Below are 27,396 nucleotides of genomic sequence, written 5' to 3'. Positions count from 1 at the left end.
AAATAATAATAAATAGTAATATATCCAGTGTTAAAGCCGACAGACCCAGCTGCAAAAATAATAGTATCACAAGTATAGCAGACACATAACATAGATATAGAGCATAAAAAGATAAAGAGACTGGAAGTCTCAGGTAGAGGGAGCTCCGCGGATCTCCCTGGCTAAGTCATCAATGGCAGTCAAGATCTCTGTATGGAGGCGAGAAATGTCAGCTCAAATGGCAGCCATCACATTCAGACGAAGGGTACTAATGTAAGCTCTAAGAGCAACCAACATATCCTCCAAACTCTGAAGGTGCTCTTCTAAGCGATGTATCTGATCATGAGCCTCAGGTGTGGCTGAAGTGGAATAATTGTCATTCTTAGTCATGGTCTGCAAAAAGGAAATCTTGTAATGGGATTAAGTGCTAGAATAATGAATTAAAGGCACAATAGTAACATGTTTGTCAGATAGGATAGACAAAACATATATGATATAAATCCATGCAAGTGATAGGAAGTGAAGTATGCTAAGCAATATAAGAATGAAACGCATCCAATGTGGAATATCATAGGCATTGGGCATAGATAGGATAATATGAAGTGAATATAAGATGAATGAAGCGTGTGTGTGAGATCTGTGAAATTCGATCGATTAGAAAAAAAAGTGAGATCGATCACAAAAGTTGGATCGATCGAAAATAAGTGAGATCGAACTCACAAGTTCGATCGATCGATCTGGGGCACAAGTTCGATCGATCGAACTGTGCTATGTGAAAAACGAGAAGTCACAGATCTGTGACTGTGGGAGCGCGGGATCCACACAAACATGTTCGTGGGCCCATCAACATAACAATCATCAATTACAATTACCTAAAATGGCTCACACTTCCAAAAATCGAAGCGACTCATTACAATGGTTATGGCATAAAGACGAAAATGGACATATAAACATGAAAAGCTTAAAATTTCATCCATGGCCAACAATCATCATGAATATGGGAGTGGATCAAACATTTAAAGCATACTGTTAACAAATCATGGTGTGAAATCAATAATGGGGTCTCGGATCTTACCTTGAAGCAAAGAAATGAGAGATGAAATGAAATGTGAAGAGGAAGAAGATCCGAGAAGAGGGAGAGATCGATACCTGGCTCACTATAGAGATCTCGCCGGAGATGGAAGAGATGGGCGAGGATATGGTGACGTAGGAACTAGGGTTTGGAAATGGGGGAGAATGGGATCTCATCCTCTATTTAAAAACTGTCGCATAAGAGTTCAATCGATCGAACTAGAAATTCAGATCGATCGAAACTGCTTCATCTTTTTTTTTTTTTTTAAATGAAAATATTTTTGGATTTTTAAAAATTGAAAAGTTAAAACAAAGTCAAACAATGAAAGTGAGAATTGAGATCGATCAGAACAAGAGTTCGATCGATCAGACAGAGAGCAAAAATATACAGGTTTTTTGTTCAAATATTTGGCTAAGTGTTGGAACATGAGATCGATCGAACTTGGAAGCTGGATCGATCGAAGAACTTTCAGATCGATCTTGGAATGTTTCGAACAATCAGACAGAGAGCTGAAATATGCAGGTTTTTGCAAGCTCAAAATTTTTCTAAGTGTTGAATCATGAGATCGATCGAACTTAGAAGTTAGATCGATCGAAGATCTCTTGATCAATCTGAGAGTTGGTTTGAATGATGGGACAGAGAGGTGATTTGGATACAAGTTCTGCAAGGTGAAAATTTTTCTAAGTGTCGGATCATGAGAGGAGTTCGATCGATCAAACTCAAGTTTGAGATCGATCGAACTTTGCAGAATGCTCAATAATGACATGAAAGCTCATGCAATCCTCACCAAAGTTCCTTTCAATGCATATGAGAACCAAAAACAAGTATCTAGACTTTGCATGAAATGAAATGAAAGATAAAAATGAGGGAGGAATAGGGTTTTGACACCGTACGAATGCCTTTGCTATTCTTTAACGTCTCTAGTAAGACGTTGGACTCTTTTAGCCCAGATCAAAGATCTTGTTATGCATCCCCTCCTTATTGGGGTGATGAATGGTTCTTTGAACTTTTCCCAACAAATGGTTCTTTGAAGAACTTGTTGGTTTAAGCTCAAAAGGGGCTCTTGGTTCTTTGTCAATGCAATCTTCTATGTGCTCATACACCGGGTCAATTAGATGTGCAGCTTCAAAATGTCTTTGAAAGACTTGACCCTCTATGTAACGTTTCAATCTTTGACCATTAACTTTAAAAATGTTGCCCTTCTTCAAGTTTTTGATTTCAACCGCCCCATGAGGTGCAACAGAGATGATTTCATAAGGGCCTTCCCATTTGGTTCTCAATTTCCCAGGAAAGAGTTTCAGTCTAGAGTTAAAAAGCCAAGCTTTTTGACCGAGTTCCAAAGACTTTTTCACAATATGCTTATCATGAAAGGCTTTGGTTCGTTCTTTGTAGATTTTGGCATTATCATAAGCGTTGTGTCTCAACTCTTCTAACTCACTCAATTGGAGTAACCTATTCTCTCCTGCTTTATCAAGGTCAAAATTTAGCTTTTTAACTGCCCATAAGGCTTTATGCTCTAGCTCAACAGGAAGATGGCAAGGCTTTCCATATACAAGTCTATAAGGAGACATGCCAATGGGAGTCTTGTATGCCGTCCGATAAGCCCACAAAGCATCATTTAGCTTTCTTGACCAATCCTTCCGGGTGGTGTTAACCGTTTTCTCAAGAATATGCTTAATTTCCCGGTTAGACACTTCAACTTGCCCGCTTGTTTGAGGATGGTAGGGAGTGGCTACCTTATGAGTGACGGAGTACTTAAGGAATAAGTGCCTCAAGAATTAATTGCAGAAATGTTTTCCTCCATCACTTATTATAGCCCTTAGCATACCAAAACGAGCAAAGATATTGGATTTGATGAATTGAATGACCACGGAGTGGTCATTCATTTTGGTAGCACATGCTTCCACCCACTTGGAAACATAATCAACAGCAAGAAGAATTTATTGAAAACTATAGGACATAGGAAATGGACCCATAAAATCAATGCCCCATATATCAAAGATCTCAACAACAAGTATATTGGTCAAGGGTATCATATCCCTTCTAGACATTGTTCCCATCTTTTGACATCTCTCACATGATTTGCAAAAATTATAGGCATCTCTATGAATAGTGGGCCAAAAGAACCCACTTTGAAGAACCTTCAAGGCGGTCTTCTTTGCACTAAAATGCCCACCACATGCAAGAGTGTGACAAAACACTAGGACACTTGGAATCTCACTCTCTGGAATGCATCTTCTCACAATTTGATCCTGACAATATCGGTATAAGACAGGGTTTTCCCAATAGTAATTCCAGATATTGGCAAAGAAACGATTCTTTTCGTTCTTCGACCAAGAAGTTGGTAGCTTGCCTACTGCCAAATAATTCACAATGTCGGCAAACCAAGGCATTTTTCCATTAGAAATTTGGAAGAGTTGTTCATCCGGAAAGAGTCACAGATTGGTAGACTGGGGAAAGGCTCTATCGATAACCTAGAAAGATGATCGGCAACCACATTTTCGGAGCCTTTCTTGTCCTTGATTTCAAAATCGAATTCTTGAAGAAGTAAAATCCATCTAATTAGCCTAGGTTTTGTTTCCCTTTTTGTCAATAGATGCCTCAAGGCGGCATGATCAGAATAAACGATAACCTTGGACCCTAAGAGATATGAACGAAATTTATCAAGAGCATATATTACGGCAAGTAATTCTTTCTTGGTAGTGGAGTAATTCAATTGAGCTCCCGAGAAATCTTTACTTGCATAGTATATGGCACAAGGAAGCTTACCCACTCTTTGTCCCAAAACTGCCCCCATGGCATAATCAGAAGCATCACACATGATTTCAAACGACAATGACCAATTGGGAGGTTGCATGATAGGAGCAGATGATAATAATTCACGCAATTTATAAAAAGCGTCTAGGCATGCTTGATCAAAGACGAAAGGAGTTTCCTTGGCAAGAAGATTGCATAAGGGTCAAGCAATTTTGCTAAAGTCTTTGATAAAACGGCGGTAAAAGCTAGCACGACCTAGAAAGGAGCGAACCTCTCTCACCGTTGAAGATGGAGGCAATTCAGAAATAAGCTCGACCTTTGCTTTATCTACCTCTATTCCTCTCCTTGAGATAACGTGACCCAAAACAATACCTTCTTGAACCATGAAATGGCTCTTTTCCTAACTAAGTACAAGGTTGGTTTCACGACATCTCTTAAGCACTAGGTCTAAGTTTTTGAGGCATGCATCAAATGAAGATCCAAAAATAGAAAAATCATCCATGAAGACCTCTAGATACTCTTCCATCATATCCGAGAAAATTGACATCATACACCTTTGGAATGTGGCGGGTGTATTGCACAAACCAAAAGGCATCCGTCTATAAGCAAATGTGCCGAATGGACATGTGAAAGTGGTTTTCTCTTGGTCTAATGGGTCGAGGGCTACTTGATTGTACCCCAAATAGCCATCAAGGAAGCAATAATATGGTTGCCCGACTAATCTCTCTAGAATTTGATCAATGAATGGCAAAGGGAAGTGATCCTTTCTAGTGGCGGCATTTAATTTGCGGTAATCAATGCATACACGCCATGAATTGGTGGTACGCTTAGAGATTTCCTCACCCTTTGCATTCTCAACCACCGTAATCCCTGATTTTTTGGAACTATTTGAGTTGGACTCACCCATTTGTTATCGGAGATTGGGTAAATGATTCCCGTATCCAAGAGTTTGACAACTTCCTTCTTAACTACTTCCTTCATGTTTGGATTAAGTCTCCTTTGGGCATTCCTAAAGGGTTTTACATCATCCTCCATAAGTATGCGATGCATACAAATAGAGGGGTCAATTCCCTTAAGATCCACCACACTCCATCCTATGGCTTCTTTATTTTCTTTAAGCACACTTAAGAGAGCATCTTCTTGATCTTTTTCAAGACTTGAAGAAATGATAACCAGAAGAGTTTCTTTTGGTCCTAAGAATGCATACTTGAGATTGGAAGGTAGAGTTTTAAGCTCAAGAATTGGTGGAGAGACTAAAAATGAGACCGGTGGAGTGCTAGAGAGTGGAGGAAGAGGTTCTATTGGAGTTTTCCAAGATGAAAAATCTAAGCTTGCAACAGATTCAATGAGATTGCTTACCTCATTTATTGAATTTTCATTATCAAATCCACAACTTCCATACATTTCAAGAAGGCAAGAGGCTAGAGGATCATCGGATAAAAGAGATGAAAGACTATCCTCAATTGGTTGTTTCATTACCATTGTTGGAATTGCTTCCTTAACAACCTCATCTACCACATCTACAAGGCAACACTCCTCCTCATCCATGGGATGTCGACTTGCATGGAAAACATTAAGTTTGACCATCATATTGCTAAAAGAGAGATGCATTATCCCGGATCTACAATTAATTGTTGCATTTGCAGTGGCAAGGAATGGTCTTCCCAAGATGATTGGGATGTGGTTAGAAGGATTAGTAACCGGTTCGGTATCAAGAACTGCGAAATCAACCGGAAAGTAGAATTTATCTACCTTGACAAGAATGTCCTCAACCATGCCTCTAGGTGTTTTGACGGATCTATCGGCCATTTAAAGCACCACCGAGGTTGGCTTCAATTCATTCAACCCTAATTGGATATATACGGAGTAGGAAATCAAGTTGACACTTGCACCTAAGTCAAGAAGAGCTCTATAAATTTCATGAGTTCCAATCACACAAGAAAGAGTCAGAGCACCGGGATCTTTGAACTTAAGTGGAGTGTTTTATTGAAGAATGGAGCTCACTTGCTCTGTGAGGAACACTATTTTAGGGCTTAGTCCCTTGCTCTTCCTCTTTTGTGTGCAAAGATCTTTCAAGAATTTTGCATAAGGTGGAATTTGCTTAATGGCATCCAAAAGAGGAAGATTGATATTGACTTGCTTAAAAACTTCCATCATATCATGTGTTTTCCCTTCTTGCCTCCCAAGAGGCGAAGTTTCCTTTAAAGCATAAGGGAATGGAGCTTTTGGCTCACAAGACTTTGTAATTTGAGAGGATAATGGAAAAGATTGAGAATTCCGATTAGGATCATTTTCATTCAAATGAGTAGGAGTAGAATTGGAAATTGGATGGGTGACAACTTTAGGTTGCACCGATTCACTATCTTCCTTTGGTAGATCAACCTTATTGTCCACTATTCTACCACTTCTCAAGGTGGTGATGGCTTGCGCTTGAGCTTGGGAAGAATACCCTGATGTAGGGTTTGCTTCCACACAAAATTGGGCCTTTGGGTTCCTTTCGGGTTGACTAGGCAATTTCCCAATTTCTCTTGCATTCAATACATTAGCTATGGTCCCAATTTGGGATTCAAGCTTTGATATAGATTGGGAGTGGGAACACAGGTATCATTTTCTAAGCTACCCAAAGCCATCAAGACCTTATCTTCAAATGTGGAATTACTAGAAAGTGCTTGAGGATAATGAAAGCCAACTTAGGCATCATATATTTGAGGATGTGAGAAGTCATTCATTCTTTGATGATGAAAAGAAGAAGAAACGAACCCTTGAGAACCTCCATTTCTTTTATGAGGTGGAATGTATTTTCTTCGAAGATTTTTAGCTTGATAAGGGTTTTCATTCCACAATGGAACATATGCTTTTGAATAAGGGTGAGCAAATGTGGCATTAACTTGTTCAAAGCGTTCATTAACAACATGTCCATGGGGACAATTGAAAGTAGTATGCAAAACACTTGAACATGTCATGCAAGGCTCACAAAGATGAGTTGTATGATGAAAAGGAGACACATTGGTAGTCCGTTTTTGATTCAACAAGAATTGATCAAGTTTTTGAAAAAGAGTTTTAACCTCGGCTACAATTTCCCTTGAATTATCAATTTGACACACTGTTACACTTTCCTCTTTTTTAGTAAAACCATGGTCAAGCCGAGAAGTGTAATATTTGTGCAAAGAATTTTCACTCATTTTTTCAAAGAGGTGCCAAATGTCATCTTCATGTTTTCTAAAATATGAACCCCCACATAAGGTATCAACTATGTCCTTTTGCATGTCGGATAGGCTTTCATAGAAGTATTGGACAACTTGCCATTTTGGGATACCATGGTGTGGACACTTCCTTAGCAAGTCATTCAATCTCTCCCACACCTCATGCAACAACTCTCCTTCCCTTTGAGAAAATTCTCTAATTGAAGCACACATTACATTGGTCAAACTTACGGGGTAAATTTTTTTTTAAAACTCATTTTGCATTTGTGCCCAAGATGTTATTGAATTCACCCTTAAAGTATTGAACCAATGCTTTGCTTTATTTTTAAGTGTAAAAGGGAAGATGAGTAATTTAAGAACTTCCTCTGGGACATCCATGTACCTCACGGTGGAACATAGTTCAAGAAATTCATTGAGATGCCTATATGGTTCCTCTTCATCCAAGCCATAAAAGAGTGGACACATTTGAATGGTCTCGGGCTTGATTTCATATTGATTAGCCTCAAAATTAGGCAACGCAATGCAAGTAGGTGCATGGTCTGCATGAAGATTGTAATGATCTAGAAGGACCATTGGGGGAATTGGAGCTTGAACTCCGGGGTCATGTTGATTAAGAGGTAGGTTATGCATGAAACGTGGGTCTAAGTAGCCAAGATTACCCTCTAGATTTTCCATGTGAATGCCTAAAATGTATGATAGGACAAGGTCTATACAAGGCTACAAATGACACCTAGATCAACATAAAACAAGCAAGCACTCCTCCTTCGCAACAAATCAACAATCAACAATCAACAAACTTCCTCTACATACAATGTTCCCATGCTCCCATGCTTTGATAACAATGCAAAGTAAAGTAAATAGCCTCTACGCGGGCTCACGATTTATCTAAGAATTCAAAAACAAGCCTCCATGCGGGCCGAGGATTTAACTAAGGGATTGAGTAAGAAAGTCTCACAAAGGTCCTTTAGCACTTCAACTCCAAATTTAAAGCTTAGCTTAGCAATTTTTTTTTTTTAATTTAATTTTAGCACTTTTCCTTGCTTGCCTAGCTCCTTTACTTGATGGCTCCTATGCTTGCCTCCTAGCTCAATACTCCTTGTCAAAGATGAACAAACACAATAAGTAATCTACAAGAAAAATAAAGTAAAGACACGATCAAAAGAGTATAATTCCTAATTGATTCCACAAATACAAAGTTGCCTAATCCCCGACAATGGCACCAAAAACTATGGTGTCTCGACCCTAGGTGTGCACAAAATAATGCACAACACTTTGAGTTTGGAAATTAGTGTCAAGTGGGCATCATAGTTAAATTTATATACCACTTAACACCTATACTATGTAGTATGAGTGAGAAGAGGTCGTCCCAAGGAATTGGAGTCGTACTTGAATGTGAAAATGCAACTAGGGTCAGTAGGTCGAGTGATCTACAAATGGTTGGTTGGTTAAGTAAACTAGAGAGCAACTAAATTAAGTTAAGTGGTTGAATGTAACAAGAGTAAGTAAGAGAGAGAGAGAGAGATCTTGGGGTTTAGAGGTCACCACCAAGCAATGTTTTCCTACATTTCCAACTAGTGACTAATGAGGGTAAAGTGTGTTACAATATTTGTGTGTGTGTGCTTGGTTGAGTCAATTAGCAAGAGTAACCAATTTAAACATACATTATCTAATTAACATGTGAAAAGCACAATATATCTAGCAATTAAGTATATATTGTCTAAATAGCATGTGAGAAGCACAACATATCTAGTAAGTCATTAATCCTTTCATTAAGCTCACGAGCCAAACAGACCACAAGGTTAGAGACATATGCTACTTGGCTAAGGGAGAGGCATAATCCATCAAGAAGTAAGCATGGACCATCTAGAAAATCACAAGAGCATTCTTTTAAGCACAATGTTTTGACAATCCCTAAATCCATAGCATTAATACACATAAACATGCATCAATTACACAAGAAATAGAGGTAAACACATGAACATCTATTCTAGCATACATAGACATATGGATAGAATGAAATGATTGATTGGAAGCTTTAAACCACATAAATGATTGAATAAACAAGATCTATATGTATAAAAGTGTCAAAACATTAATTATAACACTAATCCCTCAATAATACACAAGATTAACATATAGAAAGCATGCTTGGGGCTAACTCTAGTCCCAAGAGGATGTCTAGCCACTCATGGTGATGATGCTTCAACCCTTAAGGGCTAATTCCATGGTTGAAATCTACTCCTTGTTGATTCAGGGACAGACACATCTGGCTTTACCGGCACCGCCGCAGACTCAGGGACAGGCACCACAGCAGTTGCACTATGGCAGGGTGTATAACCTTATGCCACAGGATGTTCAGGCACCTCAGGCTGTTGAGGGTAAGTTTCCTATTCATGGCTTACATGGACGTGTTTTGTTTGATACGGGTGCTACAACACTCTTTTCTAGCTAAGACTTTTGTTACTTTATGTGGGATGAGGACGAGGGTATGCACTAGGCCTCAGAGTATTTTTACACCGTTGGGCGATACAGCCATTTTACATGAGAGTGATGGGCCTGTGACACTAGATATTGGCAGACTCAAATTTCTAGCCAATCTATTGGTCCTGGACATGCACACTTATGATGTGATACTTGGGATGGATTAGTTATCTCACTACTATACCCAAGTTAATTGTTTCGATAGGTCTATTGTGTTCACCATACCAGGTCAGGATATGTATATTGTAGCTATGCCGCGTAAAAAGGGGGGCGGTAGCACCTATTTGTTCCATGTGGAGGAGGAACCGGAGGAGGAGGTTACTGTGTCATTGGATCGCATACCGATTGTACAAGACTTTTCGGATGTATTTCAGGAGATTCCAGGGTTACCACCTAATCGTGAGATCGATTTTGTTATTGACTTAGCTCCAGGCACTACGCCTATTGCTAGGGCACCATACAGGATGGCACCGGTGGAGATGAGAGAGCTGAGGGATCAAATTCAGTAATTACTCAGCCAGGGTTTCATTCGTAGGAGTACATCACCTTGGGGAGCACCAGTTCTATTTGTAAAGAAGTAGGATGGTTCACTTCGGTTGTGTATTGATTACAGGGAGTTGAATAAGGTTACTATTCGTAATAAGTATCCTTTACCCAGGATTGATGATCTTTTTGATGAATTAAGGGGAGCCACATACTTCTCCAAGATTTGCGTTCTGGGTATCATCAGTTGAGGGTTAGGGAGCAGGATGTTCCTAAGATAGCGTTTCTTACGAGATATGGATCTTATGAGTTCCGTGTCATGCCGTTTGGGACAACTAATGCACCAGCAGTGTTCATGGACTTAATGAACAGGGTCTTCCAGGCTTATTTGGATCAGTTTGTCATTATCTTTATTGATGATATCTTTATCTATTCTCGAACGGAGGACGATCATGCTAGACATCTTCGGATAGTCTTGCAGACTCTTCGTGAGGACCAGCTGTATGCCAAGTTCGAGAAGTGTGAATTTTGGCAACGGGAAGTGAAGTTTCTGGGTCACGTAGTGTCAGAGAGGGGGATAACAGTAGATCCAGCCAAGGTTTTAGCCGTGGTTGAGTGGGGACAGCTAACTTCACCTACCGAGATTCAGAGTTTCCTCAGTTTGGCGGGATATTATCAAAGATTCATCCAGGGGTTCTCTAAGATAGCTGGACCACTGACACACTTAACTAAAAAGGGTGTACAGTTCGTGTGGGATGGACACTGTTAGCGAACTTTTGAGGAGCTCAAAAGGAAGTTAACTTCTGCACCGGTTCTGGCTACTCCACAGAGTGGGATCAAGTATCTTGTCTACACAGATGCTTCTTTACAGGGTCTTGGATGTGTTCTGATGCAGGAGGAAAGACCAATTTCTTATGGATCTCGGAAGCTTAAGCCTCATGAGCTTAATTATCCAACACATGATTTGGAATTGGCAGCAGTGGTTTTTGCCTTATGCATTTGGAGGCATTATCTGTTGGGTGAAGCCTTCAGATTATTTAGTGATCACAAGAGTCTGCAGTATTTGTTCACTCAGCGGGAGCGGAATATGCGACAGTGCAGATGGTTGGAGTTTGTAAAAAACTATCACTTTTCTATACAATATCATCTAGGGAAAGTGAATGTGGTGGCGGATGCACTCAATGGCCGACCTGTTGGTAGTCTTTCTACTTTATTCACCACTGAGTGGAATACTTTGAGGAATGTGGATAGTTATCAGATGCTTTTATGGCTTGCATGGTGGTTACACCTTCCATCATTCGAAAGGTTCTAAAAGCTCAACTCACAGATCAGCAGTGCACGGAAAGGGTTGTAGAGATAGCTTCTGGGGAAGTTCCATTTTACTATGTTGGGACTGACGGAGGCTTGAGGTATAAGGGATGCTTAGTAGTACCTTCTGCGGATGATTTAAGGAAGGATGTGATGACTGAGACTCATCACTCTGAGTTTTCGGTTCATCCAGGAGGGGATAAGATGTATCAGGATATGAAGAGGCAGTTTTGGTGAGCTGGTATGAAGAGGGACATTGCTCTTTTTGTTTCTCAGTGTAGTACTTGTCAGATGGTTAAGATTGATCATCAAAGGCCGCTAGGAGCTCTACAGCCACTACCGATTCTAGAGTAGAAATGGGAGAGCATATCTATGGATTTTATGGAGGGATTCCCGAATTCTTTCAAGGGTCATAACTCCATTTGGGTCATTGAGGATAGGTTGACCAAATCCGCGCATTTCTTACCTATTTGCACTGACTACACCTCAGAGCAATTGGCAAGGCTTTACATTTCAGAAATTGTGAAGCTACATGGTATTCCATTGTCTATTATATCAGACAGGGATTCGAGCTTTGTGTCTAGCTTTTGGAAGAGTTTTCTGCAGGCTTTGGGTACAAAATTGCACCTTAGCACTACCTATCATCCTCAGACTAATGGACAAACTGAGAGGGTTAATCAGATCATGGAAGACATGCTACGGTCGTGTGTTCTTGACTTTAAGGGACATTGGGAGGATTATTTGCCACTTGTGGAGTTTGCTTATAATAATAGTTTCTAAAAGACTATTGGGATGGCACCATTTGAGGCATTATACGGTCGACCATGTCGATTGCTAGTTTGTTGGATAGAGGTTGGTGAGAGCAGATTCTTGGGTCCTAAATTTATTAAGGACACCTCCGAGAAGATAGCTCTTATTCAAGATCGCATGCGTACTGCCCAAAGTAGGCAGAAGAGCTATGCTGATCGTCGCACTCGGGCATTGGAGTTTCAGGTTGGGGATCAGGTTTTACTCAAAGTGTCTCCTATAAAGGGTGTTATGCGTTTTGGGAAGAAAGAGAAGTTGTCTCTGCGATTTGTCGGTCCATTCATGATTACGAATCGAGTTGGAGCTGTCGCTTATCGGTTGGCACTTCCGGATAATTTGGATCGCGTTCATAATGTGTTCCATGTTTCCATGTTGCAAAAATTTCTGCGAGATGAAGATCGGTATCAGCATATCGATGTTGGGGAGATTGAGTTGCAGCCGGATTCAACTTATTTAGAGCCACCATGTCGTATTTTCGACCGTCGGGATCAAATCCTTCGTAACAAGGTTATCCCTTTAGTTCGTGTGCAGTGAAGTCATCACAATGAGGCTGAATCCACTTGGGAATAGGAGGATGTCATTCGCTCACAGTTTCCTGAAATATTGGAAGAAGGTAAGAGTGAATTCTGAGGACGGAATTCCTTTTGTTAGGGGGGAGAATGTAATACCCCTAATTTTAAAAATGATAGTCCTGGTATTTTAGTAAATTATTTGAGTGTATTTTTGTTTGTTAATTGTTTATTTGTGTTTAGTATTTGCTTTTAATTGATTTAGTTGATTTATTTGACATTATTTGCATTGTGTGACTTATTTGATTTAATTGCATTTAAATTTTGTCATTTAATAATTATTGTTGTTACATTGAATTACTTGATAAATTGTTTGTTTTAAAATTAAATCATTTGGTAATTGTTAGTTTTGAATAGGTTAATTATGTAAAGACGTTAATTAAGGTTTTAACTATGTTTTCAGTTAGGGTTTTTCTTGGAACTGTCATACGAGTATCTAACGTGTATGTGACTTAAGTTTATGGACCGACTTTAGTTTAATTAGGATTTCTGCCTTAGCTCTAGTTTAATTAGGGTTTTCTAAGGGCCTATATATATACGTGTATGAGTTTCACTAAGGGTTTGGAGAACCCTATTCACGGCACAGTGAAAATAGAACGTAACAGAGAGAGAATTGAGAGAACAGAAGGAATCGTAAGAGCTACTTAGGACAAGAACAGAGAGGAACAAAGGAGGGTTGTGGTGGATTAAATCACACCCATAGGAGGCTTGAAGGAAGTAGTAGTTGCCGGAAACTTAGAGACGACACCGAGATTTCATAACTGAAATCACAGGCAAGTTTTTCTCTAGGGTTTAATTAATCAATAACTAGAAGTTATATGTTTAATATATGTTATATGAATAATCTGTTTATGTTGAAAACCATTCTGTTACAGTTCATGCATGTCTCGTTTCAGTTTTCTATTCTTTAAGCATATTGCTCTGTTGTAACTTTAGACTTTGTAATTGATTTCAACCACTGTAAACAAACCATGGGGATGTTACTGGGATGAGATAAGATCCTTAGGTTCAGTGGTGAAGAGGAACAGAGGGGTTGGAATAGGATTGAAATTTCTTAAATTAGTTTCAGTGTTGTTCTTCAAGCATGATAGTTTAATGGCTTTGTTTAATCTCTGCAATTTATTCCAAATTGTTGTAAACAAATCTTAGGGATGAATCTAGGCCTAAATAAGACTCTTAGATAAGTTTTAAAACCAAACAGAAAGGTTGCAACTGGCCGGAGTTGGAACAGAGGTCAGAACGAAGCTGAAACAGAGAGAAGGCTCACAGGGGGGAAGAGAGCCGGCTCTGGAATGCCAAGAGCCGGCTCTGGAATGCCAAGATCCGTCTCCCACTTGTTTAGAGCCGGCTCCAAGGTGGTTTAGAGCCGGCTCTATGCTGATTTGGAGCTTGCTCTATTTTTTTTAGAGCAGGCTCTTTCATTTTTGATGCGTACAGGACCTTTTCAGCTACTGTTTTGAACACTTGGGGTTCCTAAACAGTTTTAAAACTTTAATGGGCTTTTTAATAATTAATTTAACATGTAATCAAGGTCTTAGATTGCATAAAATACCCTCTTTGTATTAATGGAATTAACAGTGCGCTAATTAACAACTTGCGCGCGGTAAACTGCTGGAAGGAAGTTAAATTGACTAATTTCAATTTGACAATTTAAGGTGCTACAATATGATTCTAAATTAAATTTTAGATGTATGATGGAGTCTTTTAATTAACAAATTAGACTTGTAGCATATTGTGGCTCCATGTTAAAAGATTAAACAGAATACTAGTATACAACTTAGCACGCTATTACCGGATGGAGAGAATTAAATTGCTTAAATTAATTTAGCAATTTATTGGACTATAATATGATTAAGAAACTTATCTTAATGCATGATAGAGTCATTGATATATTAAATGTGATCTACGCATGCTTTGGATGCTAGTTGTTGAACCTTTAAACCGTTTCCCGCGAATACATGGTTTAACTCTTGGATTTAAATTGCTGAAACTTTAAATACTTTTCTGCAATTATTTGGATTTTGGTTTTGGATTGTAAATTGCTAAACTGTTATGTACCTGTTGTAATTTACATGGATACGGAGGATTGTATGCACTGGTATGGGAAGGTGGCATATTAGGGACTGTTTAGCTCAAAATGCATAAACCTAACCTAATGGATTAATGAAATGGATTGAAAGATATTGAATCCTAACTGTGACTAAGTCAGATCAACTGCAACTAAGTTGGATGACTTCCTGGTTTAATGGATTGTAGTTTAGTCATATCAGCTGAATAAGTTGAGTGACTAACTAGTTTGTATATTGTATATCAGCTCAATAAATATTTGAACGACATACCCTGGTTTTGGACGGACTTTATATATATGTTTATGGTACCACGAGATGAACTTGAGTCTCAGACTCGTTGGTTAAGGTGCGTATATGCAGTGGATGCGTAGATGATTATAATAGGTTAAGGTGTACCCTGTTAGGTTTAGGTACTCATGCCCACCTTTGGGTGCGTTTTCGCATGTTACCTTCTATTCAGGTTGAGACCCCTACTATAGACCAGTGAATGTCCCTTAGTATGGATATATTTATATGTATAGACTAGATAGATATTGTGAGGTGTCTATGGTGTATCTGCTTATCGGATTACTATATGGTTTGCAGTTAGATTATAACTTGCTCGTGGGTCTGACCCACTCCTTTATTATTCTTTTCAGGTATTGGACGGTTCCAGTCTTAAGCTTGATCGTGCTAAGCAGAGACTCTCATTTATTCCACCGACAACGTAGGATTTCACTTCACGCTTTAGTCTTGGATTATTTTTACTTTCAATTATTCAGTTTTAGTTTCAGTTGGAGTTTTATTTCGGGGTCCACTAGTTGGATTCCCAAGTTGTAACCTTGGAGGTTTTGGGAAGGATTGGATTATTAATATTTTCAGTTTGGAGGATTTTATAATTCTTTTGGTTTCTTTATTTAAATTCTTAAATTTATATTCTGTGTTCGCTTAAAATACTTTAATTGTTTGATATTTTCCTCGGTTTGGGCCTGGGCCTGATCAACCCGTGTCTCGGATTCGAGGGGTATCACAATGGTCTCCTAAGGCACAACACACCTTTGAGACCCTAAGATGATCGTGGAACTCAATGAGAAATGACGCGGAAGCAAAAGATCAGAAATATGACAAATAACCTAGAGGCAAATAATCCTTTCTGAAAGTATGGATTCTGGTGCCACCGAGTACACCACTGGAAAGACAACAAAAAACTAATAAAGATAGACTCAAGAATTGCATGATTTGAAGTCCGGTCAAAGAAGAAACAACAAGATGAAGAAAAACGAGTAAAACCCGTTAATCAAGGGCAAAATGGTCAATTTACAAATGAGATGAGAGATTTGACTCTAAACAAGTCAAATGAGGTCCACACAGCCTAAACTAGTCATTTTATAACATTCCAAGAGGTTCTAAGAACTATGGACAAGATTCCCACAAGAAGCCTTTTCCTGGTTCCAACCAAATTCTGACACTACTTCACTAAAACTTAAATAACTCCCACTGTCATTTGAATCTGAAAATGGAATTAGTACCATTGGAAATCTGACTCAAAATCCATGATTTTAGGCTTAAGAATTTTCCCATTTGGGTTAGAAACGAAGAAGTTATGATCATTTGAAGTTGGAACTTCAGTGCTGAAACATAACTGAGAGACTGTGAGAATGTATGCTATTTCGGTAGACTAAAATGGAGTTTCAGTCGACTAAAATGACCAGAAACTTTACTGATAACATGTTTTTAAGGGGTGGTTACTTCGGTAGACCAAAATGAGCCATCGGTCGACCGAAATAAGCCATTGGTCGACCGAAATAGGCCCAAACAGTGAAAATGGCTACTGGAACAAGTGTTTTTTATGCTCAAATGAATTCCAAAGGCCATCAGTCGACCGAAATGAAAAAATGGTCAACCGAAATGGCTCGAAATGGTGCTGAAGGACCTGCTATGAATAAGAAATTTTGAGGCTTCACCCAAGCCTCAAACCCCAACATGATTATGGACCAAAAACAAGATTTTAAGCTATACAAGCATGCTCGCAAGTGTTCTTTATACATTAAAACATGTTACAATGGCCCATGGCCTCATTACATAACATTTACTCCAAATCACATACCAAACTTCAATTTTTGGAAAAGTTACATTTCAAATGTAAAACTTGAAATTTAAATACATACACTTGAACTTTAAAGTTTGTGGCCCTTGGCCTCATATCATACATATCAAATATGTCACAAATAGTGTATCTAGTACACTTTACATATCACAGGGCAAAAATGGCATATTGAACCTAACTAAGTGTACAACATCAAAAGTAAAACTTAAGCATGCTAACACTTGTATGTGAACAAGAATACTTTAAAGGAAACTTCAAATCTTCAAATCACCAAAGGCAAGTGCAAATCTTCGGATCTTGAATCATGTACCTGAACAAATCCCCCAGTAATTTCAACTCAATTTCTTGAATCGTTGAGAATGAGCATGCATCAACTCAATTTCTTTCAGATTTTTAGTTTAACTTAAAACAATTCAAAAGGGTCATGCCACCTAATGTCTATGTCAAAGGTGAGACTCAGGGAGCATCTTAAGCTACCTTAGCATTTTTAGCATAAATCACATCATTCTTACAATTTAAACAACATGGTAGAATACAGTGTAATGCAACAAGACATAGGTATCCAAAGTTATCAACTTTTAACCTAGAATACAATAAGCACTGAAACGGTTCATGCCACCTAGAATCTAAGTCAAGATACTTATATAGGATCATTCCTAAGTCATATCAACATGAAGCAACCTGAATCACGATGTCTATGAAATTGAACAAGGTTGGGATAATCCAAAAAAACACGACAAGTTTACAATTTAACATGAATCACATTATCAATGTAATTGAACAAGATTGGAATAATCCAATTAACATGACAAGAAGGGTACTTGAATATGAATTAACAAGAATTACATTATCAATGTAATGAACATAATTGGAGCATTCCAATTAACAAGACAAGAAAAATATATGAAATCAAGGATAATGCATAATATCTATGCAATGAAACAAGATTGGAGCTTTCACATAGCACGACAAATTTTAAATCTTCAAGGAATAACATCTTGAAATTTAAAGAATGAAATCAACCAATGTGGAAATTCAGATATCGCCCGGATTAAAACCGTACTCTTGGGATCACTTTAAGGCTACTAACCCATGGGTACCTTCCCCTAGTGCGCACTATAGTTATAGAGGTACAATCCCCCGTACTAGAACCAAGTCCTAGCCATGTTAATTCTTGATTGATATCCCAAGTCCCAAAATCTACAAGATGTGCAAGTTAAGATTGTATCAAGATACAAGTAATGCATTTAACCACATTCCATGCACAACCATGATTTTGAAACATACAAATCATACCCTAAGTTCAACAACTATCATGGCAAGTGAAATGTTAAGAAATTATGGTATGCATCTACAAAGACTACAACCAAGGTATAAGGCACATGAAATCCATTGATGTAAATATACCACAAGTATAAGATTAATGATTTAATTATTTACTAAATAACACATGAGTAATTAAACCATTCCAAGACAAATGTGCAAGTTCATTAAGTATATTAATGAAACCAAGATACAAGGGGTCATGGTTAAACCAATGGAAGCATAAAAGGAAATTTAATCTACTTAAGGGATTAAATTATCAAGATTACAAGACAAGTCCAAATATTCTAGAAACAAGGCATGTCAAGGATCATGTCAAGGACAAGTTCAATATAAAGTTACAAGTTCATTTCATACAAGACACAACCATGTGAATGAAGTTTCATACAAAGGAAATAAATAAATGTAAGTCTCAAAACTTATCCGATTATTCTCAATTTGATACACGTGAAGGAACTTGTCAAGGAAATCATGAATACAAGTTAGAAACATAATCAAGTACATAGAATCATTGAATGGATTTTAATTAATTCCTTTAATTAAAATCTCTAGATTTTGAAACTCATCCAAGTGCTCTTAAATTAAAGTATGTTATTAAACATGTCAAGACTTGATTTAATAGCATGATACAAGTAATTTCTATGCAAGATACGGCCAAGAGTATTAAACTTTAATACAAGAAAAATAATAAATGAAAAGTTTCAAAACCTAATCAAATATTATTGATTTAATATATATGAAACTATATGGCATGCACATCTATAATATCAAGTCAAAAATCTAATGAAGTGAATAGTACACTTGGAATAAATTAATTAATTAAATTAATTAAATATTACTAGATTTCAAAACATCTTCGTTTACTCTCAAATTCACCTATGTTGAAAAGCATGCTAGGGCCTAATATAATATGACATCACATATTAATTTTCAAGCTAGATAAGGCCACATGAATTAAATATTTTCTCAAGAAAAATATTAAATAAAAGCTTCAATACTTGTCTGAATGCTCTCAATTTAATATATGTCAATGATCATATCATGGAGTAATATAATATCATGTCACAAGTTTAAACCAAGCTACAACAAATCAGGAGAATCAAATCTCATACAAGAAAAATAATTACTAAAATTTCTAGATTTTGTATCAAAGCAAGTAAATAAGTTGTATAAGCATCAATAGCATGCAACACATCAAGAAAATTAAACTATAACACCCCCTACCTCCATTTGAGATGAAATCTCAAATCCCTACCGAAAGAAAAATGCTCCGAATCTGACGACACTCCTAGGTTATGTCAGGGACAATGAGAGGAACATTAAACACCAGGGAGGTACCATGAAAATCAATACTTGAACTTGAAACCCGAACTCAAAAATGGTCAAAAATAGGTTCTAATAAGGGGGAAAGATACGCGTCGTCAAGGCGAACATTAAACACTGAGGTACTACGATGTTTCACTCGAGGGAAGTGGCCGGAAAAAGAAGAAGGGTGGCAGCCCCTTGGCTGCCATGGCTACCAGCCAAGAGAGAGGAGAGAGAGAAAAATCTGATATTTTCTCTTAAGACCTCCTTTTTATAGAAAAACCCTAAAAGTGACCCGAAAGAGCCCCGCCGGGTCCGAAAAAGTGAAATTTGAGCAAACGCGCTCAAACGAAAAAGCTCCATGAACAAAAAAGATTCAAAATGAGAAATATGAATAACGGAAGAAACAACGTCAAAAATTGAGTCCCGAGCAAAGAGATATGCCCCAAACAAGTTCAGCAGCAACCGGGGTAAGAAACCCTGAAACTGGAGAAAAATGACCAAAAGGAAATTCTAAGAGTACATGACTTGATGAAATATGAAAATGAATCCCGTATGAGGATCCAGGATCAAAACAAGGTATTTTGCAATAACTTTCGTTAATTGCACAATGGCCCCAACAAAAAGGGTTAATTGCAAAACTGCCCCAGAATGAAAATATCTTCCAAAAGATATTTTCTTAGATACCCTTGAAATAAAATATCTTCAAAAGATATTTATAAAAAAACACCCCAAGAAAAGAAAAAGATTCTAAAGAACTGTGCATCCATGCCCCTAAGGATACCGGGAGCAACCAAAGTATTTTTTTACAAAAGAAAAGATATGTATTTCGTGGAAACCACTTAAAATGAAGATACATGAAGTCAAAAACCAACTCCGACCATCAAAGTGAGGTTGTGTCATCAAAGTGACAAACGAGGAAAAGACGAAATAGGGAAAGGGGCGAAATAGGAAAAAGGACGAAAAGTGAATAGTGTCGAAAAACGAAAAATGCGAAAATGACTCGGTCCTCAAAGGAAGTTGTCAATCCGAACAAAAGAGTCTTAGAAACCATTTCTGAGCACTCAAGACGACACTATAAGATGAGAAACTAAACTCATAAAAAAAAAATTAAACGGAAAAAATTTATCCGTAAAATTTTAGAAAAAGGAAAGGAAGGTAAATGACCGGGTCATTACAGTTTATATATGGATGTGTATACATTTTTGTATATTTTTTTATTCCGATTTTGATTTCGAGGGTCACGTGCCAATTTAAGTGACCATTATTGATGTGTTGAAGTGTAAAAGGGCCTACGAGCTTGCTCGAGCACCCCCCATGTCATCCACGTCACATGTCTGTGACTGTTCACATTTTTATAACAGTTCGATTAATCACAGTATTCTCTGATCAATCAGAGAAAGATCGATCTCACTCAAGTCTTGATCGATCCAACTTGGATCGATCTCATCTTTTCATAATCGATCGAACATCACAGATTTACATGCACACTTCATATACCATCTTTTGTGTTCCATGCTATCTTATTTATGCCCAATGCCTATGTTTTCCACATTGGTTGCATTCTGCTCTGTCATTTCCAGTATGTTTCACATAGTCACCGTTTATACCTGGCTGCATTATAACTTGCATAAATTCATGTCGATTATTCTGAGTTGTCTATCTTACTTGACATGTATATTTCTATATATTGTGTTTTAATTCTTTATCACCTATTACTGACTCCAGTTGCAAGTGTTTCTTTTCTTTTTGCAGGCCTTGGCCCGAGTTAAGATAGATGCCCGCTGGCAATACGAGTGCAGGGTGAGGCAGAAAGTAAAGGAGCCTGCGGAACCTTCCTATTCTCATGATCCAGCTCTAGAGCCAACTCCAACTCAGTCTTCATCAGCCGACACCAGATTACAGTGCTTCCGCATCTTCTTCGGCAGATGAGGCTGAGCATATTATCAAGCCCCGCCTATGGAGGTTGTGCCACGCAAGCGACACGCAGACGCTGAAGAGGACGCTGCATGGCAACTGCATGGCAAGTGGAGTTTCTAGAGTCTTTCGAAGTTGTCTAGAGTTGTGTGGAAGATTCTAGATATGTATAGTATATTCTAGACTTCTCCAGAATTGTGTGAAGTAGTATGGAGAGTTCTAGAATATTATGGATACTAGTAGATAAGTATGGAAGTGTGAAGAAGGTGGGAGAAGATTCTAGAGAATCGATCTCCACCATTGGTTAGAATGCATACTGTCCATCCATTAGGGATGGGGATGCCTATAAATAGGAGTACGACTTCATTTTGTAGCCAACAAGTCATAGGAGTGAGCTTGAGAGCCTTGTAGAGAGTTTGAGAGCTAGCCTTGTACAAAGCATTCTTTGAAGTAATAGAAGTGTTCTTTCCTTGCCAACTTAAGTTCCTTTGTGTGTGTGAGTGTGCAAGCCAAGCGAGGAGAGGGCGAATGCCACTACAACACTAGTAAGTGCATGAGGGGAGTGCGTTGGCGAAGGTGGGCATGGGAGTTAGGCTGACCAAGTACTTACGAGAGTATAAACAACATCTTGGTGCCACACGGGAGTAGCTAGAATGGTGTTGCAACTCTAAGCCCGTGACAGTTGGTATCAGAGCAGGTTCGTCAAGGGAGCTTTGTTAGAGTAGACATGGCTAGCGGAGGAGACCACCAAGTTCACGTCTTGGAGCAGAGCTTGGAGGAGAAGCTTGCCACACACTTGGTCTACACGGAGACCAAGTTTAACAGGCTTGAGAGAAGGATGGCGGAGCTCTACGAGCTGATTGATGGCATCGCCAACAAGGCGCGAGAAAAGGAAAGGGACTTGCATGATCGGGTAGACGACTTGCGTGTGGAGATTACCGAGTGCAAGAAGGAAATCTCCTAGGCGCGCAAGATTGTGGTAAAGCAAAGGAAGAAGAAAGTGCCAGAGCCCAAGGAGTATGATAGGGCAAGGAATGCGCGCCAGATTGACAACTTCTTCTGGCACATGGAGCGGTACTTCAAGTGCATGGAGATCGAGGATGATGAGGAGAAGGTGCAGATAGGTACCATGTACCTCACGAACACTGTCGCTCTATGGTGGAGGCAATGCTTCACCAGTAGAGGTGCAAGAGCGGTTGACACATGGGAGGAGTTCAAAAGGTAGCTCAAGAGGCAGTTCTACCCTGAGTGCATCGAGGACCTCGCCATGATTAACTTAAGGCGCCTGAAGCAGAAGGGCAGCATAAGGGAGTATGTGAAGGAGTACTCCAACTTGATGTTGGAGATCCCAGAGATGCCGAAGCGGCAACGCGTGTGCTTATTCATTGATGGATTATAGTCTTGGGTGGCCACAGAACTAAGGAGGAGGGAGCCTAGAGACTTGGCATCCGCTATGGCTTTAGCGGAGTGCCTTGAAGACTTTAGGCGCAATGACAAAAGGGTCACGTCTCCTAGGAGGGACCACAGCAAAGGTGGGGGAGACCGACGCTTCAAGAAAGGGGGCTCGCCCAAGTCCAGTGATGATGAGCACAGCGATAAGGAGAGACGCCCACGCTATGATAAGGGCAAAGACCATGGAGAGAGGTCCAAAGCTATTGGTAAAGGGGAGCGCAGCGACAAAGGCAAATGGGAGCCGAAGTGCTACTTGTGCGATAAGCCGCACATATTACGATACTGCCCCAACAAGAAGACCATGAGCGCCCTTGTGAAGGATAAGGGTAAGGGCAAGGTGTATGATGCGGGCAGCGACCAAGACAGGTGTATGGGGGCTATGTAGATGCTGAGTAGCATGGCGCATAACACCAAGAAGAAGGGCAAGGCAAAGAAGGTAGCTGGGGTGCGCTATGTGGATGCGCAGGTTGGTGGCAAAGCCGTGAAAGCGTTGGTGGACATGGGCACCACACACAACTTCATTACCTCGGAGGAGGCGCAATGACTTGGCTTGGAGATGCGCAAGACGGAGGGCTGGATCAAAGCCGTCAACTCCGAGGAGGCATACGTGAGTAGAGTGTGCAAGGAGGTGGAGCTATGCATGCAATGATAGAAGGGCAAGGCCGACTTCCAAGTTGCGGAGATGGATAACCACGACATGGTGCTGGGGCTGGAGTTTATGGACAGGAACAACGCCGCGCCACTACCATGCCTTGGTACGTTGATGATACTTAGAGGAGAGGAAGGCAAGGCTGCATGCATGGTGCCACTCGTAGGTAGAAAGGAGAGTCCAGAGGTGGCAGTCAACACGATGGAGCTCGTGAGGACCTCATATCTCCCGAAGGGCGCTCGTACGTTTGGGCCAAAGACATATACGCAAGTGCTGATGACCTGCGAGATGCTGGGTTAGCTGAAGAAACCTTGATGAGGGCGTCACGAAAATGGGTAAGCGAGAATGTTACGCCCCGCCTATGGAGATTGTGCCACGAAGGTGACACACAGATGCTGAAGAAGACGCTGCATAGCAACTGCATGGTGAATGGAGTCTCTAGAGTCTTCCGGAGTTATCTAGAGTTGTGTGGAAGATTCTAGATATGTGTAGTATATTCTAGAGTTTTCCAGAATTGTGTGGAGTAGTATAAAGAGTTCTAGAATGTTGTAGATACTAGTAAATAAGTATAGAAGTGTGAAGAATATGGGAGAAGATTCTAGAGAATCGATCTCCACCATTGGTTAGAATGCATCCTAGCCATCCATTAGGGATAGGGATGCCTATAGATAGGAGTATGACTTTATTTTGTAGCCAACAAGTCATAGGAGTGACTTTGAGAGCCTTGTAAAGAGTTTGAGATCTAGCCTTGTACAAAGCATTCTTTGAAGTAATAGAAGTGTTATTTCCTTGCCAACTTATGTTCCTTAGTGTGTGTGAGTATGCAAGCCAAGTGAGGAGAGGGCGAGGGCCACTACAACACTAGTAAGTGCATGAGGGGAGTGCATTGGCGAAGGTGGGCATGGGAGTTAGGCTGACCAAGTACTTACGAAAGTAGAAGCAACGTCTTGGTTCCGCACGGGGGTAGATAGAGTGGTGCTGAAACTCTAAGCCCGTGACAATATACCATCTCCTTCACCACCACCGGCATAGCCTGGCTAGGTCCGAGATAGACCTATCAGGAGATACTCATACCTCTCAGTGGCGCATGAGTCTATGTTTGACACTGTTTTCTTTTCCCGGTCAGTCTTGACCAGGGCAGCATATGACGACATTGAGCAGCGCGGTATTTCAGCTATTCTAACGCCAGTTACCTACCCAGTTTACCCGTGGCTCGTTCAGTTGTTCTACTAGAACCTCCGGCCTACCCGAGTAACTTGGCGGAGTTGTGAACTACTATTGATGGTCATCCCATCCGCATCACAGTTATACATTGGCCATTTCTTCTCGGTGCCCACATGCCTGCCCTCCTGACCTTGATTATCTTATTCTAAGGAGACCTTCTGATGCCGACATGGTCGTTGCCCTAACTGGCCATTACAGTGATGGCGAGACATTCGCCACCCGGACTTATTTGCATGACGATTTATGGTTCTTTGATTCAGTGTTTTTCCAAAATGTATTTATTGCGGGCCATAAGATCCAGCGGCTTTCAAACTTTCTGGCAGTTCTCTACGCCTTCTATACAAGCTATTGATTTTTTGTTCCAGCACTCTATTGGAGTGTCATGATGAAGCTCTACATAGACTATATCAACAAAACCAAGCCCAAGTGGGCAAAGTTCCTTCCTTTTGCACATATTATTACTCAGATCCTCCAGGACCAACACTACCCTTTCCATCCGCAGGAGCGTACTGAGTTAGGGGCTTACTGCTATGGCAAAAAGGATTGGAATAAGAGCTATAACACTCTTGTAAAGAGTCTTGAGAACAAGGCCGTCTTGGCAGTAGAGGAGGCAGAGTTAGCAGCAATGGAGGAGCAGCAGAAAGCAGCAGTAGCAGCTGTAGCAGATGATCCAGCAGACCCACAGGTGGTTGTGGACGCACATATGGATATAGATTTGGAGCGGGAGCCTCCAACAGAGTCACTACATCACTCTCTGGCAAGGTAGCCATTACATTCTCAGGAGTAGAGTCAGGATGTACCTTAGTTTATCCAGTTCAGACACCTAGCCCAGGAGAGCATATCCAGACCTTGAAGGATGCGGTTGTCTCTCTTAGAGCTGATGTGGCATCTCTTCGCTCAGATGTACTGACTGCATTGCAGGACTTATCCAGAGATATCCGCAGATCACGCCCCGCTCGCCCGACCTCCTCTGCCTGATCTCTATATTTCTCTATCATTTTTATATACCTATGACACTTGCCTGTTCTTTTGATACTGTTCTCATATTTTTGCGGCTAGTCTATTAGCCCCGATATTGTGATGTACTGTATATTATTTTTCTCTTTCTATACATGCTATTTTTGGATGTCATATTATTATATTGATATATTTATCTATCATTGCCTCCATTCTCAGGTGCAACCCAGTGATTTCAGTGAGAGAGTGATGCCCAAATTTTTCAGGACCACCCTTATTCCTCTCTCCTTATTTCATTTATTCTCCCATTTACACTTGCATGTCCAGTGTGCACTGCTATTATCCCCTTTGTTATCTAATGAGGTTTTATCCAGTGCCATCTTTTCAGGACCACAGTCAATCCCAAGTTTGAGGGTTATCTCACCCACCTTGGATACTTATGTCCTGGCTATTCTTTGCTATAGCTACACTGGTATACTCTTACCTTTTGTTCTCTTTACACATTGAGGATACTGTGCCATTTAAGTTTAGGGGTAATGGGTGTTATTTGCAGCGTTTGTTATTCAATTCTAAATTTTAATCATGACTTATGTATTTGAGGAATTTTCTATGATTGGTCTATGACTAGCTATAATTTTGATCTTCTGATGACTATATTGCTTAAAATTTAAAAATTACTTGACTTGAGAGTCCAATACTCCTGGTATGCCTTGTGGATGCCATTTAGGTGTAAATTTTTCAAAAAATTGATATCTTGCTTGCATTTGTGGTCCACATCATCCTGATTTTGTGATTGTTTTGAGATTCACTCTAGGATTCTACACTAGCATAGGCACACACTAGCATTCATTTGTAGGGTACATGCTTTGTTGATTATTGAATTGGTTATATCCCAATTAGGCTAGTAGTGCATTGAAAGCTTTCATTCTTGATAAAGGTAGATAACAAACCCTTTTCATTGAGTAGCTGGGATTCTAGCCTTATCAAGCACTGAATTTCTCGCGCCGAAAGGTGGAAAGCCCAAAATCTAAGTTAATAATTGTTTATGCACAAAAAAAAAAAATTAATAATAAAAAAATAAAAAAATCAAACGGAAAGAATAAGTGCACCTAGATTAATAAAGTTTTAATAAATAGTCCACTCTTTGTCTTAATGATCGGTACTAAATTTGTGTGCTAGGTTGAGGGTAAGGATGTGATCATTTCTTTAGTTGGCTTAGATAGCAACATATTTGATGGCGGTTTACTTAAAAATGATTCTAGAGTTGTTTTAATTTGCATGATCATTTTCTTGATTTGTGGAGGACCATACTTGTTTACTTGATGTTGAAATTATGGGAGATTGCTTGAAAATGGTTGAAAAATTGCATACTTGAGGTAGTTTTCTCCCAATACTTGTTTGCAATATTGATGCCTCTTTTGTGAGAATGAGCTTAATGTTTGTGGGTATCATTTCTGAACACCCTCACGAGACTTCATTCGTCCACTAGGGGTAACCTAGAGATTTAAAAGGCTCGTTTGCATGTGCTAAATGTAATCGTGTTTCTTACGAAAGTGGCGTTATCCTTTTATTGTTTTCTAGTTATAATTGTTTAGTTGTTCATTTCATTCCTTTACTTTAAAGGTCATTGCTAGGGACTAGCAATATTTAAGTTTGGGGGTGTGATAAGCGCTGAAAAATGCGCATTTAAACCCCTTAAGCTTGAACATTCTAGGACTTTTATCTATCTTATTTTTTCATTTTAGACTATTTTCA

The sequence above is a fragment of the Cornus florida genome, unplaced genomic scaffold (assembly GCF_030987335.1).
Source record: "Cornus florida cultivar Cherokee Brave unplaced genomic scaffold, ASM3098733v1 CherokeeBrave_3.0.0_Hap2_Chr11, whole genome shotgun sequence".
Taxonomy (NCBI): domain Eukaryota; kingdom Viridiplantae; phylum Streptophyta; class Magnoliopsida; order Cornales; family Cornaceae; genus Cornus; species Cornus florida.
This window is presented reverse-complemented; position numbering follows the sequence as displayed.